The sequence below is a fragment of the Primulina tabacum genome, chromosome 10, assembly GCF_025594145.1.
Source record: "Primulina tabacum isolate GXHZ01 chromosome 10, ASM2559414v2, whole genome shotgun sequence".
NCBI lineage: Eukaryota > Viridiplantae > Streptophyta > Magnoliopsida > Lamiales > Gesneriaceae > Primulina > Primulina tabacum.
In genome coordinates, this window is record NC_134559.1 from 23,947,315 (window position 1) to 23,969,932 (window position 22,618).

General features: G+C 37.5%; 2 long non-coding RNA genes across 3 annotated transcripts in view; one reads left to right on the plus strand and one right to left on the minus strand.

Moving 5' to 3' along the window:
* Positions 1–3,315: 3,315 nt before the first annotated feature.
* On the minus strand, positions 3,316–4,713 carry LOC142505486 (uncharacterized). 2 transcript variants are annotated; one of them, XR_012804435.1, is made up of 3 exons: positions 4,473–4,713; positions 4,271–4,369; positions 3,316–4,131 (listed from the first exon to the last, which is right to left on the minus strand). It is a non-coding gene; the product is annotated as an uncharacterized LOC142505486 (long non-coding RNA). The 2 variants fall into 2 exon arrangements; XR_012804434.1 differs by having other exon boundaries at positions 3,317–4,131; positions 4,271–4,349.
* A 6,122-nt stretch (positions 4,714–10,835) lies between these two features.
* The window catches only part of LOC142504805 (uncharacterized), a 29,708-nt gene continuing 17,925 nt past the window's right edge, over positions 10,836–22,618 (plus strand). Inside the window, exons 1-3 of the long non-coding RNA XR_012804350.1 lie at positions 10,836–11,006; positions 12,646–12,699; positions 12,970–13,052. This is a non-coding gene — a long non-coding RNA (uncharacterized LOC142504805). The remainder of the gene's footprint in view (positions 11,007–12,645; positions 12,700–12,969; positions 13,053–22,618) is intronic.

The window sequence follows — 22,618 nt, forward strand, 5'->3', positions numbered from 1 at the left end:
ATCCGACCAAAGATATTGCACTCCAAAGACCTTACATTTTGCTATAATTTAAAGTTTAACGAACAGTTGACGAGAGAATTTTTATTTAGAATGATCGAGACTTTTTTATTTGCTGAATTTTATTTCCTATTGAGTATTTAAATCTTATTCAAATATTATTCTGATGTTTATGTGTTATCCGGATAGTTCTGGAAACTTAGAATTTTATTTAAATATGATATCGATTTAACTTTTCAGTTGAAATTTTATCAAACCGAAGTTCCGAATATTTTTCCAGTTGAATATTGTTTTTGTGAATAGTGAAAAAAAATTCTTATGTTATTTATTTAAAATTAAAGTTTGAGACATTTCACTTTTCGATCAAAAAATCATATTTTACAAAGTAATAATTTTTACATAAAAACTAATACTTTTTGTAATGCAACTAATACTTTTGACATAAAAATAATAATATAATATCATAGCATAACTAACACAACATTTTTCTAACATATTATAAAAATGATACTTTTACAATGAAAATTAATAATTTCGGCATAAATAGTATCACATTTGAAGCATATATTAAAAAATAATATTTTTGACAAAAGTAATACTTTTCTTCATATCATAACTAAATCAAAATTTTGCTAACTTATTATAAATTAGCACTTTGGCAGTGAAAAACTATTATTTTTGACATAAAAGTAATGTTTTTAGTCAAATAAGAATATATTACAAAGTAATATTTTTGACATAAAAAATAATATTTTTGTAGTGAAAACTAATACTGTTAGCTTAAAAAATAATATTTTTCTTCATAAAGTAAATAACACAAAAATTTTACCATTTATTATAAAATTGATATTTTTATAGCGAAAAATAATATTTTTTATGTAAAAAAATATTCTTCATATCATAACTAAAACAATTTATTTATTATAAAATTGACACTTTTATAGTAAAAATAATAATGTTTGCATAAAAAATAATATTTTTGAATCAAATAAAAAATATTAAAAAGTATATTTTTATATAAAAATTAATATTTTTGTAGTGAAAGTTGATATTTTTGCATAAAAAATAATATTTTTTTCATAGCATAACTAACAAAAAATTTTGCTCACTTATTACGAAAATGATATGTTTACAGTGAAAAAGAATATTTTGGCATAAAACGTTGTAATTTTGTGTCAAATAAGTATATATTATAAAATAATTTTTTTGATATAAAAAAATAATATTTTTACTTGAAACCGATAGATATAATATGTGTCGTGGATTTTTCTTCTGTTCAGATATACATACATATTTATACATAGATATATATATACATATATATATGTATATATATATATATATATATAGGCAGCAAAACAAATCATTCTAAATAAACGTAGCACAAACCTAAAGCTCGGAATCATGCGCTTGCTATATCTTCCACAGTTTTCTTTGTAGACAAAACAAAAGGTGACGACAAATAAGAGATAAAAAAGATGTCTTGGATAATATTTTTCCTTCACAAAAGTTGATAAAATGAAATCAAGAATTTAAATCCCAGAATGTAATATTTTGTATATCCGAAAATTAGACGAGGAACTGAAATCCCATAGTGTCCATATATTAAATGGACAATAAAATAGCACTAAAGTAAACGAATATTTGGAGTCTTGGAACCAAATTCCTTTGTTTGAATTGAATTTGTTGCATAACTTCTCTACTTCTTGTTTTTCTGAAATGTCCTTTTATCTTTTCAGCTCTTTCCTATTTCAAGGAAGAGGCAAGATCTCAAACAATATGAGATGAATTTGAATGAACATAAGTATCCGATTACTATGTAGAAATCAACGAATTCATCAAAGTATTAACATTTAAAGAATCTCTATTGTATCATTTTTCAACAATCATCCTTGCCTCCTCATTTTTTTTGGAATTTCAACACCAAATTATAATACTTGTGTGTCATTTCATGACGTCAAGGAATGCAATTCCCAAATTTCTCACCACATCAACAATAGCTGTACTGATGAGATATGTGCCATACACAATACACTTGTCATATTAAATTGATCCCAACTCTTTATAAATGCATAACACTACAAGAAATTTGTCATTCAACGACACACATAAGACAACGGTTTTTCTCTAAAACCGTTGAAAAACCGTTGTCTTTTATTTTTTACAACGGTTTTTTAGAAAACCGTTGTTGTACAGCATTTTTTAAAGCGAAAAAAAAAAACGGTTTATAGAAAACCATTGTCTTTTTGGAGGTTAAAGACAACGGCTAAAAACCGCTGCCTTTAAGCGTTTTTTTAGGAATCAACGACAACGGTTCTATAAAATGTTGTCTATTAGCGTGATTTTTTGGACAATCGACAACGATATTTAGAAAAATCGATGTTTATCGTTGTCTTTAAGCTTTTTTTAGGGTCAACGACAACGGTTCTATAAACTGTTGTCAATTAGCGTGTTTTTTGGACAAATAACAACGATTTTATTAAACAATCGCTATATTTCGCGACGGTTTTAGCAAAACCGTCGCGAAATTTAACGACGATTTCTTCAAACCGGCGCAATTCTTAAAATAGCGACGGTTTTGAATAAACCGTCGCTAATATTAAATAGTCGCTAATAGCGACTGTTTTTCTTAACCGTCGTTAATCGCGACAGATTAATATAAAACTGTGAGGTCCATTTACTCTAATGATAATTAATGATCAAACAATAATGGTTTGACTTAAAACTGCAACGGAAAAAGGTTTAAAATACCTTAAAACGGACCTCAGGGCCTAGAAAAATTTCGGCATGACCTCCCCGTAAATAGGACATCCCGAAAAACTCAAGCAGCAATTTATATCAAAATATACTCCCACTAGAGTAATTAAAACAAAACCGAAATTAAACAATATATAGCCGCACTGGCCAGGACTAAACAGAAATTAAAACTTACCAAATACTCACCAGATCATAAACATCACATAGTCGACTCAAAACATCACAGAACAACCAAATACTACTACAGATACACGGGGCATCTCCCCGGCAAATAAACTACAATACAAGACTGAAACAAACCCAAGACATACATATAGACTAACTGGAAGACTCCACTGAACAGAACCAAGCAATCCAACCTCAATCCCGAGCTCCACTGGCGGAACCTCGGCCTGATGCTGCAAAACGACTCGGGAGATCTACCATGGTGCTCAATAGCAACCACAGTAACCCCCCCAGTAAACAACTGAGGTTAGGATTCTGGTATGACACAATCCAACAATAACAATAATAACATAAAATCATGCATAATCATATAATGAAATGTGATATGCAATGCATGAAAGGCTCAACGAATAAGCGGGATAACATGAGCCAACAAACGGTACGATAACAACTGGAATAATGCTCGAGCAACAACACAGGAGAGCTACATCGTCATGCGGCTAAACCGCCCTGCCAAGTATGCGAGGTATGCCAAGCTGTGCTGAAATAACACCCCTGACTCGACCTCCATACATCTGATACGATATAACAGGATGACACAACATAACGAACTAGATGACACAACCCCAGCGCTCACCTCAAAAGGCTGCACTAACCACGGGATTGTTCAATCACATCTACGGTCTCATGTGTATAGGCCTATCAGCCACACAATGATCCCGAGATAAACAACAGTGCCAGATAACAACGGATATCAACAATGGCTAACAAGAACGATAGGGCTCAACATGAATGTCATAACTGTATGCCCGATGCTAAATGCCAATAATATGTCATAATAATAAACATAGATCACAACGAAGACATTTAACAATTTACAACAGTCAACAAATCATAAACACGATCCATGTAACACAGAATGACAATTAAACATAATTTATGTTTTACCGTCGTATATTACCGAGCGGTAACATACCTATACCACGAAAATGATCTTCAAGAATAATCAACTGAACTCTCTTAGCCTAGAATAATAAAATATTCCGAATAAATCCACAACTCATCATTATTTACATTCCAACCATTATCAACTCGATAATCCTTAGATTAATTCCAATGATAACAACCATACTATAACATCTTTATAAAACAACAATTCGACTAATTAATAGGCTCGCCAAAATATACCTCGAAGATTTCCAATGACCGAACCTACAATAATTATCCAATAAATATGTCAATAAAACGCTATTCGAATGACGAAAACAATTTAAATCGAAATGGGTAAAAATCCAAATTTCAGCAGCCTACGATCACGCTTAGAAGCTGAAATTTTGGACTAGGAACTCACAAGGTCGAAGTTTATTCTAGTCGCTAGCGGTCTCGAGGCGATAACCCACCGGAAACTCGTCGGAGTTACTGTTCACGAGCTGAAAATTCAGAAAACTAGCTGGAAAAATTCAGAAAGCGAGCTGGAGTTAAAGGGAAATCACAAGGCTTAGAACCCACTCCAACACACAATAAAATTCAAAGGAACTAAACGTAAATCTCACCTAAACCGAGCCAACAGCAGCAGCCACGAACAGGCCTCGATTTGAGCTGAAATGAGCATCAAAAGTAGCGATTCATGGTTAAAACGAAGCTACCGAAGTAAGGAAGAAAACCCCTCTAACCGTTCGGGATTTCGACGTCGGACGGGAAAGTTATGGCTTCTCAAATTTGAAGGTGTTGAAAGTGACGGGAATTGGGTTGAGGGAAATGGGTTTTCTTCTTCTCTCTTTCCTTTTTCCTTCTTTTAAAGGTAAGTTGTGTGTGTATGTATATGTGTATATATATATATATATATATATTGTGTATTTGGTTACTAAAATAGTAACTCAAGCCCATCTATCCTGGTCTGTATTTATTTTGATCTAGTGTGTTATTTAAACTCTATATGTATTTTATATCGTTAAATTCTCCGATATTCTAAAATACATATTTCTAACAAACTTCTCGAATTTATTTGGCATAAATAATTATTTTAATTTACAACTCAATAATTATTCTAATTATGCCAAAATTACCGGATAATTAATTTCAGGACCTTACAAAAACCGTCGCTAATAGCGACAGTGTATGACTAATCGTCGCTAATCGCGACGATTTAATCAAAAAGTGTCGCAACTTGTCTATAAATACCCGCGTTTTCAATCCATTTTTCTCAACACCACTTTATAACGCTTAAAATTTTTCTCCTAGACGATTTTAGTTTCGATTTAGGGTAAATTTTTTCGCTTCAATTTATTGTAAATTTTTAGGTATTAGTTAAAATCATGAATGTTGTTAGCATAGTCAGATTGTAAATTTTTTTTTTAGATTTATTAAATTATTAAAAGTAATTTGATTTTTATTTTATTGAAAAAATTAGTGACGGACATCATGACAAACTGTCGATAACGGACGCTATGGAAAATAGCGACGGTTTATTTAAGCGTCGCTAATTGTCAAGTTTTCCGTCGCTAATTTTAGCGACGGTTTGTCATAAACCGTCACTAATTAGCGACGGTTAAATCCATCGCTAATGTCAAAATTCCGTCGCTAATGTTAGCATTGACAACAGTTTTAAACCGTTGTCGTTGAACGCACTTTCAAAAACACCCTCAGTTACAACAGTTTTTAAATGGCCTACGACAAAGATAAAATCCGTTGTCGTTTTGTGTTTTTGTTGTAGTGTAATGATAAGATTTATCGATCAAGTTTTCTATCAACACAACACGACACATATGATGAATCAAGACTCCTCTACACAAGATACAACACAATAAATTACGTGGTTCGGCGATGAAAACGCTTACATCCACGGGAGAAAAAGTCAAAACTCTTTTATTGATGGACTTCACAATCAATTTTTCATGTGCACAAACAATAGCCAAAAAATGAATCACAATTGATCTCTTATTACTCAAATGCTCTCAATATTTCCTCCCTATCAGTGCACTCTCTTGTGGTTTCTTTCTGTGAAGTTATGATCCCTCTCTTGTGCCTTTAATCAAGCTATATATGCTTGTCAACAAGAGATAACTACCGGTAGATCTTTCCCAAGCCTCTGTCAGTTGTCCAACTGAACCCCTACTCCAAGCCTTTAAGTAACTGAATTACGGTTATGACATTAACCATCAGATAAGTTTATCCTTGGTGTATACTAACAATTAACTAACTTGTGAGTCATCTTATATTCTAAAAATCTCCACCTTGGCTTCAAGGTTGGCTGCCTCCTCCCTGTTACCAGCTCAGTTCCAAGCTACTACCTTTACCAAGTTCATGCAATGCACAAACATGCTCTGTGTCAGTGACTTGGTCATCATATTTGCTAAGTTATCCTTCGTATCAATCTTCTCCACTTGGACATCTCCTTTGGATATGATATCCTTTACAAAGTGTAGTTTCACCTCCATGTGTTTGGACCTTTCATGGTACACTTGATGTTTAGAGAGATGTATTGAGCTTTGGTTGTCGCAGTGCACCACAACCTTATCATGTCTTACCCCCAACTCAGACACCATTTCTTTCAGCCAAAGTTCTTCCTTAATTCATTCAGAAAGGGCTATGTGATTGGATTCTGTGATTGACAAGGCTACCACTGATTGTGAAGTTGCTTTCCAACTAACCGTTGTACCATACATAGTGAACGTGAAAACTGAAAGGGATTTTCGTGTGTCTATGTTTCCAGCAAAGTCTGAATCCACATACCCAGCTATGGGATTCTCCAGACTATTCTGCTTTTCAAACATTAATCCAAAATTTGCAGACCCCTTTAAGTATTTGAACACTCCCTTTAATGCATGTCAATGAGTTTCGCCCGGATTAGACATGTATCTAGACACAACACTCATGCTATAAGATAAATCGGGTCTACTGCAGACCATTCCATACATTAAACTTCGAACTCCACTGGCGTATGGGATGTGTAACATACTCCTTTTGTCTTCCTCATTAGCAGGAGATTGATCCTGAGACAGTTTAAGGTATTGTGGCAGAGGTATACTAACTGGTTTGGACTCATGCATGTTAAACCTTCGGAGTACTTTGCAAATGTATGAGTTTTGGCACAAGAATAATCTGTTACTTGGCCTATTTCTCACAATTTCCATATCCAGAATCCGTTTGTCTTCTCCTAATTGCTTCATATTAAACTCTGAACCCAAGAGTTGTTTCACAGCTTTCCATGTTGATCTTACTTGTGCTGGCAACTATCATATCATCTACATACAATAGGAGATAAGTTTTAATCTCATTTTCTTGCTTGTAGATATTCACACAGTTGTCGTAGCTACATCGTTTGAAGTTGTTGTTCAACATGAACTCATCAAACCTTTTATACCATTGCCTTGGGCTTTTCTTAAGTCCGTAAAAGGGACTTTGTAAGTAGGCACACTTTATCACTTGCTTCTGGAGTGACATAGCATTTATGTTGATTCATATAGATGGTTTTCTCTAGTTCTCAATGCAAGAAAGAAGTCTTTACATCAAGCTGCTCAAGTTCAAGGTTTAATTGTGCTTGTCAATGCCTAGGATCATTCGAATGGATAAGTGTTTGACCACGGGGGAGAATATTTCATTGAAATCTATTCCTTGTTGTTGAGAGAAGTCTTTTGCTACTGGCTGTGCTTTGTATCTAGTTCTTTCTTCACCGGGCATTCTTTCTTTAACTCTGTATATCCATTTACATCCAACCACCCTCTGATTCTTAGGCCTGTCCACTAATTTCCAAGTTTTATTTTTATACAGGGAGGTTATTTATTCATCCATGGCTTTGATCCACCTTTGTTTATCTTTCCCTGAAATAGTTTCCTTATATGAGTTGGGTTCATCATGTTCCAGATGTTCTACTACTGACAGTGCATAGTAGATCATATCAGCTTGACCAAACTTATCAGCGGGGTCTGATTTCTCTTCTTTGTCTGTCTCTTGCTAGCTTGTAGGATCTCAAATCATGATCGGTCTCGAAGATTTGGTCTTCTTGTTCTGAATTTTATTCATGGCTAGCCTCATTGTCAAGAGTTGAGGTGTCTTTGGGCGGCTCCACCTTGACTAGTATATCATCTGTAGTCAGTTCATTGCCTCCAGGTTTGGTAGCTTTCTGTTGGTATCCCATTTTGGATTCATCGAAGGTTATATCTCTAGTATAGAAACACTTAGGACCCGTGCTTTCTAAGTTCTAGACTTTGTATCCTTTAACTCCTTCAGGATAGCCTATGAAGATGCATCTTCTAGCTCTTGGTTCCAACTTGTTTTGCTTAATGTGGGCATAGGCTAGACACCCAAACACTCTTAGCTTTGAGTAATCTGCTGGTCTTTTATTCCAGAGTTCCATTGGAGTTTTAATGTTGATAGCACTAGATGGGCATCTATTTATTAAGTGGACCGCAGTGGTAATTGTTTCTCCCCAGAAGAACTTTGGGTGTCCAGAATTTAGCATCATGCATCTCACTCGTTCAAGGAGTGTACTGTTCATCCTTTCGGCCAAGCCATTTTGTTGAGGGGTACCACTCACTGTTAGGTTTCTTGTGATCCCCTTTGATTTGAACAGGTCTTTGAATTGTTGTGACAAGTATTCTAGTCCATTTTCGGTCCTCAGGTACTTTAGCTTCATGTCTTGTTTATTCTCTGTCACGGTGAGCCACTCTTTAAACTTGGTCAGTGCCTCATCTTTAGTCTTAAGCACAAACAGCCAGAATATTTGTGAAAAATCATCAATAATGGACATAAAATACCTTCCTCCTGCATATGTTGGATTTCTCGAGGGACCCCATAGGTCTGAGTGTACATACTCAAATGATCTGGTTGTGTTGTGGATTCCCTTTGTGAACTTTACTCTTTTAGCTTTTCCAAGAATGCAATATTCACATAGGTCTAGTCCAAGGATTTGGTCACCACACAACAAATTTTGCTTATATAGGTGAATTAATCCTTGCTGACTTACGTGTCCTAATCTGAGGTGCCACAACTTTGTTGCATCAGTGGTGGTTTGAGCCATGGCAGACCTATCTATTATTGTGGTACCTTGTAGTATGTACATGGCATTTCTTTTGTGTCCCTTCATGACCACTAATGAAACCTTTTGAATCATGAGCATGCCATTTTCAGACTTGAACTTATAACCATTCGAGTCAAGTGTCCCTAAGGAGATCAATTTTCTTTTAAGATCAGGGACAAATCTTACTTCAGTTAGCACTCTCTCCATTCGATCATGCATTTTGAGTCTTATTGTACCCATGCCCTTCACTCTGCAAGATAAGTCATTTCCCAGCAGTACTAATCCTTCTTCTACTTCGTTGAATGTTTCAAACCAAGATCTGATGGGGCACATGTGGAAAGAACACCCCGAATCAAGAATCCTATCATTGCAAGGGCTTTGTTCTGAGATTGCCAGTACATCTGCAGAGTCATAGCCATCGGATGCCACCGCAGCCTCAGCACTTTCTTTCGGTTTGTCTTGCCAATGCTTCCTCCTTTCAGGGCAATTTCTTTTGTAATTTCCCTCCTTGTGACATTGGAAGCATTTAAATTTATTTTTGTTTTTGGATCTTGAGTGGTTTCTTTCGTTTCTTGAGGTTCTCTTCTCATTTCTCCCACGGATTGCAAGGCTTTCACCTTGCATGTACCTTGTAGATTTAATCTTCTTTTGTAATTCTTTGGCTTGTACAGCTGATTGAACTTCTTCGAGGGAGATAGTTTGTTCTCTGCCATATAACATTGCATCTCGTAGATTTTTGTATGAACTTGGGAGGGATTTTAACAGTATCAGAGCATTGTCTTCATCCTCTAACTTCACATCTATATTCTCAAGATCATCGAAGATTTTGGCAAATTCATCTATTTGTGTTGAGATCTTTTTATCGTTTGTGATCTTGAAAGAGTGTAATATTTGCTTCATATACAATCTGTTGGCAAGGGACTTTGTCTTGTATAGATTTTCCAGCTTGTTCCACATAGCAGCTGCAGACGTTTCCTTCGAAACTTCCCTGAGAGGTTTGTCACCGAGGCATAGTAATAACACTTTGTGCTTTGGCAAGGATTTGTATCTTCTCCTTTGAATCATCAGGGAACGCATCTTCTCCCATGAGTGCTTCTGCAGCCCCTATTGAATTAATATGGCTTTCATCTTTGTTCATCCAAAGCCCGAATTCATTGCTGCCAGAGAACTTCTCGATATCATATTTCATCGAGCTAATCTTCTTGATTTTCGTGGTCGTGGCTTCGTTTCCATCCCACGGACGGCGCCAATTTGGTAAGATTTATCAATCAAGTTTGCTATCAACACAACACGACAAATATGATGAATCAAGACTCCTCTACACAATATACAAAACAATCTGTAATGTTCCGAAAAATTTGAAGGTTCACGTAAACCACATGTATGCAAGTTATTAAATTTCTTTGGTATTTTATTAAATTGTTTTAAAGCATTGAATGCATGTTTATTTCATTAATTATGTGTTCAATTATTTTTATGCATAATTCATGCATGATAGGATTTAATTCATGAAATTTTAAAAGTTCATGCATTAGGGTTTCTAGGTGCATTTCACGTTCGAACGAGGATCGGAGACCGGAGAATTTTCAGAAAAATTATTTTATTTCACGATTTTTTTTATAAATTAAGTTGAAGCGTTTTAAGTGTATTTTTCAAAAATTGGGAATTTTTGGGTATTTTAACCCGCATGATTTTAATTTTTATCGGTACGCAAATTTTATCGAATCGGGGGACGTTTTGAGATTTTGGCTAATATTTTCAAAACCTTTTCAACACGATATATTTTTCGAGAGTACGTTTGGATTTAACGGGCCAACTTTTAAGCTTGTTGGGCTTAAAACCCTTTTCATACCCTTAATTATCATATTAGGCCCATTAATTATTTGTTTAACCATTTAATTATTATATATTAACCCTTAACCTAAACCTAATCCACTCCCCATCAGCCGACACCCCATTCTGATTTTAGTGCCCTCGGTTTCAGAGAGAAACACCAGCTGAAGGCACGGTTTTGGCTTGTTCTTGCTAAGAAACTCCCTCCGGCTTCCACCTCGAGTCCCTCGTGTTTGTGCGTCATTACAAGCATGCTTTGTATCCTCTTTTGCTGCATCATTCACGTATATATATATAACAGATGTGTGTATGATGCATGAAACTATTCGATCGGTCTAGGAGCAGGAAGGATTCTTTCGATTTTCATCCATGCCATGCATTTTTTTTAATTGTGACTCACGTTTTCCTTCAGTTTGTGCAAGGGGCCTGCTGTAGGGTGTGTTCGAAGGCTGTTATCAGCGTAGGGAGTGGAATGGTAGGCTGGAAACGAGATCAGCACAACACTTTGTAAGAATGGTCTCGGTTCATGTTTATTGGTTCGGTAATGGGTTTGGTTGATGTAGGGAGGATTCGGCTGTGCATGGACCCTAACTTAGCCATGTTTCAGACCTTGTAGACGCTAGTGAGATGTTAGGAAGCAGCCATGGGTGTTTGGTTGAGGGAGAAGCCGATCCTCGGAAGCATGGCGTGAATCGAGGGGGATGTGATAGTTTCGGCTGGTTTTATACGTTTGGCTGTGCAGCGGCTTTTGCTTGGATTTGGCTTAGTTTAGAAGGATAGTTAGGTTCCTAATGGTGAGTTTAATGGTTGGACAGGTGGTTGTAGAAGGGAGGACCGAAAGAATTATGGTTTGGGGGCCATGTGTTGTAATGGGATTTTAGGAAAGGGGTTGGTCGAGAGTTTGTGAGGTTCTGAAATTTTCATCTGTGAGTTCAGGGGATTGGTTACCTTGATTTAGGAGCTTTAAGTGTTTGTAAGATATTGTAAAAAGTTGGGAAAAATTTCGGTTTAGTTTCGAATCGATTCAGGTTAAAACCGAGACTTTGGTCCAGGTTTTTAAAACGAATCGGTTAAGTTGTGATTTGGGCTCGAGTTACGTCTAGAAAATGTTTTTAAATATGTTTTAGGACATTTTAAGGAGTTTGGTAAGCTTCGGGTCAATTTTAAAGGTTTAGGGGTGAACGGTAATTTTTGGGTTTCCAGGGGCAAAATAGTCATTTTGCATCCAGAGTGAGATTTTGATCCTGGCAGCGTCCTGAGCATAAATTCATGATATTTTAAATGTTTATGCATCATGTTTACGATTTTTACGCAATTATGATAAATACGTCGCATGCTTGGTTTTAAGAAAAATGTTACGTATATGCATGTTTTTATTAAGTGGTGAATATGATGTTATTTTTGAAGGATGAGATTTGGTTGTGACTGACGATGTATATGTATACGATGACATGAGATATGATGAGCTGAGGCTCGGGCTCAGTGGGCAGGTAATGCTGTGCTGATGTCCCCTACCGCCGGGTACCACGGTTTATAGATGGATCCATCGAATAGAGCTGATACGAAAGTCACAACTAATGAAATGAATTCAATTAAAAAGGAAACGTACACGTTTACGTTTACGAATATGATGACATGAGATGACATGCTTTAATGCGATATGATTTTACACGACAGGTTTACGAATATAATGACATGAGATGACATGCTTTGACGCGATATGATTTTACACAACACGTTTACGTTATGCTTTTAAGTTCATGAAATATATTTTGAGTATGATATTTTTCACTGCTGTATGCTATGTATATGTACTTTTTATTACTGGTACAGGTGTGTTGAGTCTTTAGACTCACTAGGCGTGTGTGATGCAGGTGAATTCGATATCGAGGAGACTGGAGGTGCTGGACTCTGAGTCAGCGCACCAGGTGGGCGACACAATCTGAGGAGCTATGATTTTTCCGCACATTATGATTTTTGTTATTGGAGAGGATACGATGATTTTACACGCTGTTTTTTTTACAGTTGATGTCATGATTTTACTCATCTTTATTCCGTCTTATTTTATTGGTAATTACTCGTGATAATTTTTAAATGATGTTTCTAAGTAGGGTTGTATGCATGCGATTTATTTAAATGTTATTTTTAAATTGAGAGTTTTTAAAAAATATATATTTTTCGCATGTTAAAACGAGTAGTTACAGTTGGTATCAGAGAAAGGATCCAGTATAGGGTTGTGCCACCACCAGCTTCTGTCGCTCAGTCTTCAAACCTCAAGTTTGTAAGTTGTATGATTTTACATGTTTTAAATGTTTTAATGCTATTACATGCATGTTTACATGATATATGCTTACAATACATGTTTATCGGTCGCTATGTTTTGAGATTTAATGTTTTAAAATTTTTTATGCATATTAGGACATGAAACGAGAAATTATATGATTTTCATGCATGTGCGGGCCTTGTGGCGGAATTGGACATGAATAAGAATTTTTCTAATGGGCATTAAGAAAGGATTGGAAATGATTTGACTATATTAATTTTTGGTTAGTAGTATCGATGTTCTACTTATGGGTCGTAAGTTAATCTTGAAGATTATGAATGTTTTTGAGACTTGTAGATTTTCTAAGAAATTACTGATGGTTCGTGATTGCTAGTTGAGTTAATTTTTGAGGATTTCTTGTAAGGATTAATGATTCGAAGACTATGAAGATCTTTGAAATTATAAAAACGTAGAATTCATTTAGGATGCATGCTCTACCTAGTTGGATTTAAGGATTGGATTGCATGAATTGAGAATTTTAAGGATCTAATTGCAAAAACCGATAATTTGAGGACCTAAGTGCAAAAATAAAATTCTATTTTCGAATTTTAAGGTTTATTGAGGCTAAAATCAAAAAATTTTATGGAGACAAATATGCAAATTTCGAAGAGTTGTAGAGCAAAAAATGTAATTTTCGAAAACTTTAAGGGCCAAGTTGCAAATTCTGAAATTTTTGAGAATTAAATTTGAACTTTTGAGGAACACTTGGGTTAAATTAGTAATTTTTCGAGGTAATGAGAATTGATTTTGAGTCTGATAAGCTTAAAATCATTGAACTTTATGTTACGAGAAACCTATAAAATGAGATTAAGAACGCCAAGAACTTATGAGTAATTGTTTGATTCTCGAGATTAAAGACGAATTTGGATAATATTCAAGGAAAGTAAGAACTAATTTTGCAATTTTTAAGAAATTTGGGGATTTGTTTAGCAGTAAGTGAGAAGCAAATGGTTTAAATGATCGAAATTTCTGATGATTTAGATTTGAAGGGATATTTGGAACCTTGAGATATTTGGATTATAATGTTATAAGATGTAGAGGCCCGAAATTCGTATTTAAGAATTTGCGGAAGAATTTAAAATTTTCTCTTTAAATAAAAAAATGTCTCATTCATGAAATAAACTGATAAAAAGTTTAATGTTCAAAATAGCAGCGGAAGTAATTATTGTTTGCAAAATAACCATTTAAAATAATCCAACAAAAGAAAAAATGTTTGGGCATAAAAATGGTAAATGCTGAAAATGAGGTCCTCGGGTTCCACTACTGACGACCCAAGATGGCTCACTGGTCCTCGCCCTCGATCCCGACCTCATCAGTACCTACAACAATCAAGTCTAGTGAGTCTAAAGACTCAGCATACATATATCATAAGTAACAAGTAATAATAATAAAATTTCATGCAAGGTAAAAATATCATGAGTCTGGCGTAACATAAAAATATCATGTCATGAGTAATTATAATACATGCATAACTGAACTGAAAATCATAAGTGAAATGTTTGTTCCATCGACCCCTGTCATAAAATAACATGTCATAAATTTTCTGTTGAGAATATATATGTTCTACGCTAGTGGCCCCTGAACTGAACTGAACTGAACTGAATCGCCTGATCAGACTAATCCACAGTATAATGGGCGGTAGAGATCTACCAATACATGAACATTAACTGAGCCGGTCAGTGACCACCGGATGAAGTAATAATCCCATGATAAGCTGCTATCCCATGAAGTGAGGTGGCCAGAAGCAATATCGCATATATCTCAAAAATAAACTTTTATATATTTTTGCAAGTACTAAATTAAATAACATAATTAAATATCCTGTATTATTTTACCAAATGGGTTGGATCGTTCCGAGGCTCGCTGCGACCTAGTTCTAACATGAAAAATATGCAAATGATTTAACTTGACCAAAACTTGTAATTGAATCCAAAAACGAGACAATTACGCCCAACAACTTATTATTTAATCATGACTCTGTGCCAAACCGAACCAACACCAAACCATCATTTAGTCATGATTAAAATACCCCAAAAATGATGAAATAATGCCCCTAAAATTACCGTACTCGAAATTTTGGTAAATGGAGGCCAAAACATGAAACGCTCTTTCGAGAGTCACTTTGGTTCATTGCACCGTAAATTCTCGTACGACCTCTAAACTTAACCGAATCACGAATGGCCAAAAACCTGACCTTTCTAACTCAATGAGCCACTGTCCAGTTTGAGTCCATAGGCTAAATGCCAACCAAGAACTCAAACGAGCCTCTAAACCGAAGCACAACTTGCTGTCACAAAAATACAGCAGCAGCGCTTGCGTTCCTTTGCGTTGTTTGCGAGGCTAATGGCCATTGGGGCTTGAACCACCAACCAGAGCCTCTTCCCAACATCTTAATGTGGCTTGAACCATGGCTAAGGGCCCTAGGCCAGCCACAATCCAAGCAACACCATGGATCACATGAAACTCCCACCCGAGAGGCGAATCTGCGCGCATGGGGAGAGTTGCTTCGTTTGCTGTCATGGACCATTCCAGTGGCCATTTGATTGACCATGGCATGATCTAGACATCAAGGGGTATAATATGAACCGTGGCTAAGGGCTAAGAAGCCAACCAAGATCCACACCAACCCACCAAAACCGAGAGTACACATGCAGAAATTGAAAAAGGGGTCGAAGGGGGTGCTTGTCTTGTTTTATTTTGAAAAACCGATGTAGCCATGGAACAAGTCTTGAAAGGCCGACTTGGTCTCGTCTTCGACGTAACAAGGAGATGTTCTAACCATGGCTATAGCCCCTAGGGCAGCCAAGATCAGAAACATCACCCTTGACAGCAAACTGAAAAATTCGAGACTCATTGTGACACTAGGGAAGAGTTGCTGTCATTTCTGATTTGCAGCATGCATGGGGCTTGAACTAATGGACCAACATGGTCTTGACACACCCTAGTACGTGTCTAGGTGCAGCCTGTGGAGCCTAGGGTTGAGCCACCCACCTGAAATCATCAAAACAGCCGAAACCGTGAAGAGCACAAGGAAGACAAGAAAATCTGTACAAGTTTCAAAGAAATGCCTTGAACAATTTCGGTTTTTGCTTCATAAAAATCATGATCATGAAATGTTTAAAAATCATATTATGACTTGATTGAAGAGTGAAAGAAAATATAAACTTTCCTGGATTTGTTTTGAACGAAAAACAAATGAAAACAACGACTACGCGGCGCGGAGGAGGCGGAGTGCTCTTCACTTTCTCACTCGATTTTCTCTCTTGTTTTCTCAAGGCCTTCTCACGATTTTTCCTCTCTGAAACCTACTGGATTTCGGTGATATGGTGAGGGAGAAATGTCTAGGAAGAAATGAGGGAAGGTTGCTAGATGAATGGGACTTAAATGGCAAGATAAATCTTTCTATCCTAGAATTTGTTAGATGGTTTGATATCAAAAGATTTGAAGGGTATCGAGGAGTGCACTTGGTCGATTTTTTAGTCTAGGAACAAGGGAGAAAAATTATTTGATCATTTATTTGTTGGTGATTTAAAAGTGGGGGAATTATCTAACAAGAAAAGGATTAGGAAAGAATCAAAGGAATGGGTTGTCAAATATTTTTGATCTAGAAAATGAGGGGGCCAATTTTTATCAACTAAGGTAGGGTAGGAAATTGCTTAATTATTAATTAAATGAAGATTTAAAATGAGAGGATTATCTATGCCATGAAAGGATATTTAAAGAAAAATATCAAAATGGAGAGTTGGCAATTAATTAAATCCTTAAAAGTGAAATGGCCGAAAATTTGAATACAATGTAGGGGAAAATATTTCTTAAATATTGTATTTTAAATCTTTAGTGTTTTATCTACTCATTAAATATTTTAGTGAATTAAGAAATTAATTATGGAATATCATTATCTTGCATGCATGGTTAAACATTTAAATTACTTAAATAATTCCTTAAACATTCTTTTACATTAAATTAACTTATTATTTATCTAAAATAAATTCTGAGAATGTTTTCTTAATATTAAATTTTATCTCAAAACTCCAACTCCAGTCCGGCCTCACTTAAATAACTAAAAAGGTAATAACTAAACTACTGCATAAGATAATTAAATTCAAAGGAAAGAACTTAAATCTTCATGCATAAAAATTATTAAATTTAAATACTAGAAATTATGCATGGCTTATACGTAGTCTGATTTACGGGTTCTACAACTCTCCCCCCTTAAAAGAAATTTCGTTCTCGAAACTAAAACTTACCGAATAACTCGGGGTACCGACTCCTCATCTCTGGCTCAGACTCCCACGTAGCTTCCTCCTCTGAATGATTAAGCCATTTGACTTTCACTCGCTTAACCAGCTTGTTCCGAAACTTCTTTTCTTGTCTGTCTAAGATCTGCACTGGTCTTTCTTCATAGGACAGGTTCGGAGTAAGCTGCAACGGCTCGAAATTCAAGACATGCGAAGGATTCGCCATATACTTTCTCAGCATAAGACGTGGAACACATTGTGTACTCCGGCCAGATTCCGCGGAAGAGCAACACGATAAGCTAGCGTCCCAACTCTGTCGAGGATCTCAAATGGTCCAATGAATCTCGGACTGAGCTTCCCTTTCTTCCCAAATTGCATGACACCTTTCATAGGTGCCATCTTCACGAAAACATGGTCGCCAACGGCAAACTCTAGATCTCTCCTCCTCTGATCCGCGTAGCTCTTCTGTCGGCTCTGAGCAGTCCTCATCCTATTCCGGATCTTGACTACTAAATCGGCAGCCTGCTGAATAATATCCGGACCCAATTCTACTCTTTCCCCTACTTCATCCCAATGAATAAAAGATCTACACTTACGATCATACAGTGCTTCAAACGGAGCCATACCTATAGACGCCTGGAAACTGTTGTTATAGGTGAACTCTACTAATGGCAAGTTCGACTCCCAGCTCCCAGAGAAATCCATAATACAAGCACGGAGAAGATCCTCCAAAATTTGAATAACTCGCTTTGACTGCCCATCTGTCTGAGGGTGGAAAGCTGTGCTAAACAACAACTTCGTACCCATAGTCGAATGCGAACTCTTCCAAAATGAGGAAGTGAATCTGGGGTCTCTGTCAGATACGATAGAAATAGGAATACCATGAAGTCGGACGATCTCCCGGATATATAACTCTGCATACTGAATCATGGTGAAAGTCGTTTTGATAGGCAAGAAGTGCGCTGACTTGGTAAGACGATCAACAATCACTCAGATAGCATTTGATCCTCTGGCTAACTTCGGCAAACCGGTAACAAAGTCCATGGTAACATTCTCCCACTTCCACTCGGGAATAGGAAGAGGCTTGAGCATACCTGCTGGTCTCTGATGCTCTGCTTTCACAAGCTAACATGTCAGACACTCGGATACAAACTGTCTGACGTCTTTCTTCATACCAGGCCACCAATACAATAACTGCAGGTCTTTGTACATCTTTGTACTCCCAGGATGAATAGAGTACGGTGACATATGGGCCTCTGATAGAATATCCTCTCGGATAGAATCACTGCTAGGAACCCACATTCTGTCGCGATATCTCACAGTACCGTCACTAACTGTATACAAGACACTGCCCTTGGCCTCATCTCTCTGCTTCCACTTTGCCAACTGCTCATCTGCTGACTGCCCACTACGAATACGGTCTAGAAGAGAGGACTGAATCGTCAAAGTAGATAAACGGGGAACTCTACCTCGAGGATAAGTCTCTAGATCAAACCTCTGCATCTCAGACTGAAGAGGTCTCTGAATCGTCAAATGAGCCATCACTGCGACCTTCCTGCTCAATGCATCCGCAACTACATTAGCTTTGTCCGGGTGGTAGCTAATGTCACAGTTGTAATCCTTCACTAACTCCAACCAACGCCTCTGACGCATATTCAGCTCTTTCTGCGTAAAGAAGTACTTGAGGCTCTTGTGGTCGGTAAAGATCTGGCACTTCTCTCCATACAAATAATGCCTCCAAATCTTCAAGGCAAAGACCACGGCTGCCAACTCTAGATCATGGGTAGGGTAGTTCTTCTCATGGATTTTCAGCTAACGAGAAGCATACGCTATCACCTTCCCATGCTGCATCAATACTGCGCCTAGACCGAGCTTCGAAGCATCGGTATATAGAACAAACTCGCCGGGCCCTGACGGCATGGCCAAAACTGGTTCTGAGATAAGAGCTTGCTTCAAAGTATCGAAGCTCTTCTGAAACTCCTCGCTCCACACAAATTTAACATTCTTCTTGGTCAATGATGTGAGTGGAACTGCGATGGAGGAGAATCCCCGAATAAACTTCCGATAATATCCTGCTAGCCCAAGGAAACTGCGGATCTCTGATGCATTCTGCGGCACAACCCAATCTTTGACTTCTGCAAATTTCGCTGGGTCTACCTCAATCCCGCTACTGGAAACAATGTGGCCTAAGAACGCCACTTTCTCTAACCAGAACTCTCACTTACTGAACTTGGCGAATAACTTATGCTTCTGCAAGGTCTGTAAAACTGTGGTCAGATGTCTGCTATGATCCTCCTGATTCTTCGAGTAGACGAGAATGTCGTCTATGAACATTTTTACAAACTGGTCAAGATACGGCTGAAATACGCGATTCATGAGATCCATGAAGATCGCTGGCGCATTCGTCAAATCGAACGGCATCACAGGGAACTCATAGTGGCCATATCGAGTCCTAAAAGCAGTCTTGGAAACATCAGTGTCTTTCACCCTCAACTGGTGATAACCAGAACGCAGATCAATCTTGGAGAATACCGAAGCTCCCTGCAACTGATCAAATAAATCCTCAATCTGTGGAAGTGGGTACTTGTTCTTCACTGTAACCCGGTTCAACTTCTGGTAGTCAATGCAAAGCCTCATAGAACCATCCTTCTTCTTCACAAACAAGACTGGCACGCCCCATGGAGAAAAACTCGGGCGAATGAACTCCTTGTCCAGAAGTTCCTGAATCTGTTTCTTAAGTTCTGCCATCTCTGTCGGTGCTAGTCGGTACAGTGCTTTTGAGATCGGAACTGTACCTGGCATAAGCTCCATGGAAAACTCCACCTCTCTCTTGGGTGACATACCAGAGACGTCCTCAGGAAAAACTTCTAAGAAGTCTCTAACAATCGGAACATCTGAAGCTGACTGACTGGGTGCCTCGGGGACAGAAATAAAAATTGCTAAAAACGCCCGACACCCTCTATGCATGAGCTTCCTAGCCTGGACACAAGGTATAATGCGCGGTAAAGGAAAGTACCTGTCTGGTTTGAATAAGAAATGTGTCATCCCAGGTGGTCGGACTAGAACAGATCTCCGCTGGAAGTCAATCAAAACTCTGTTCCGCAATAGCCAGTCCATCCCTAGAATGAAGTCAAACTCTGGCATCGGCAGTACGATAAGATCCGCATAAGCAAGATTGCCATGAAACTCGAGGTCTATGTCTCGGATCACATTGGTAGCTGTCATCTCCTCTCCAGAAGGCAGTACTACTGAATACGCCACATCTAACCCAACGGTCTTGACCTTGAGGAAGTTAGCAAAGACCTCCGAAATAAACGAGTGAGTAACCCCTGAATCTATCAAGGCTTTTATAGCGGAACCGGATATAAAAATTCTCCCAGAAAGGTTGGAACATCAAGCTGAACCCAATAATTACTAGAACTAACTTATAGACAGGCGAAGGTCAAAATTCTTCTAACCTAATTCCCGAAAATAATACTGAGTAGAGCACGCAATCCTATCGCAATTTTAAGTTCAAAATATTAACCCAGATTCCCAAAACATCGAATTTCAAATATAAACTTAAAGCTGTAAGATACCTTTCATAAGCATGGTCTCCGGGTTCGTCTCTATCGCATGAAGGGCAAAACTCTGCCTTGGGTAGGCAAACTCTCACGAGGGCACTGCAGAAGTAAGTGGTCTGGACTACCACACTTATAACACTTCCCTGAGCTATACATACATGCTCCAGGATGGCGGCGTGAGCACTTGGCAACCCCTCTCAAACTTACGGACGAACTCCGTAACAGTCAGATCTCCTTGTCTCAGGGTCATGAACTCCCTGGTCAACCTGGAACGCACCTCATCAGTAAAATATTTGGAGTAGAATACCTCCGTGAAGCGCGTCCAACTCAGTGTAGCCAAGTTCAGGGCTACTGATGCTCCTTCCCACCATAAGCGTGCATCTCCTCCGAATAGATAGGTGGCACAACGAACTCTGTCTGCATCTCAAAGCTCCATGAACTCGAAGATAACCTCGAGGGACTTAATTCAGCCCTCGGCAATCATGGGATCTGTCGCCCCTAAAAACTCCTTCGGCCGCATCTTTATAAACCTCTTATAAGTAGCCTCGGGCCCTGTCGGCCTGGCTGCCACAGCATTGTTCCCCGCAAACTGTGCGAAGAACTGAGTCATCCCAGCTAGCATCTGGGCATTCATGTCAGGTGGAGGGGGTGGAGGTTCGTTCCTCTCCTGTCTCTGATCCTCCCTGTCCTCCTGGTGAGGCTCATCATCTCTCGTACGCTCAAGAATGCGTCTAGGGGGCATACTGTTCCATATATAACCCATACGTAACTAACATGCATAATTTCTATTATTTCTTTAAATTTAAATAAATACTGCGTAATCATAATCTGATCATAAAATATTTCATAAGAACATGCTGTTAAAATATTTCATGCTTTAAACAAAGTGCGTAAACGTAAAACTTACAGACCGAAGACGTGACTTCGTGAGCTTCTCGAGGTCAGTAGTAGTACAACCCTCTACAAGAACATAGGCTCTGATACCAGGTGTAGAGGCCCGAAATTCGTATTTAAGAATTTGCGGAAGAATTTAAAATTTTCTCTTTAAATAAATAAAATGTCTCATTCATGAAATAAACTGATAAAAAGTTTAATGTTCAAAATAGCAGCGGAAGTAATTATTGTTTGCAAAATAACAATTTAAAATAATCCAACAAAAGATAAAATGTTTGGGCATAAAAATGGTAAATGCTGAAAATGAGGTCTCGGGTTCCACTACTGCCAACCCAAGATGGCTCACTTGTCCCCGCCCTCGATCCCAACCTCATCAGTACCTACAACAATCAAATCTAGTGAGTCTAAAGACTCAGCATGCATATATCATAAATAACAATTAATAATAATAAAATTTCAAGCAAGATAAAAATATCATGAGTCTGGCGTAACGTAAAAATATCATGTCATGAGTAATTATAATACGTGCATAACTGAACTGAAAATCATAAGTGAAATGTTTGCTCAATCGAGCCCTGTCATAAAATAACATGTCATAAATTTTCTGTTGAGAATATGTTCTACGCTAGTGACCCCTGAACTGAACTGAACTGAATCGTCTGATCAGACTAATCCACAGTATATTGGGCGGCAGAGATCTACCAATACATGAACATGAACTGAACCGGTCAGTGACAACAGGATGAAGTAATAATCCCATGATAAGCTGCTATCCCATGAAGTGAGGTGGCCACAAGCAATATCGCACATATCTCAAAAATAAACTTTT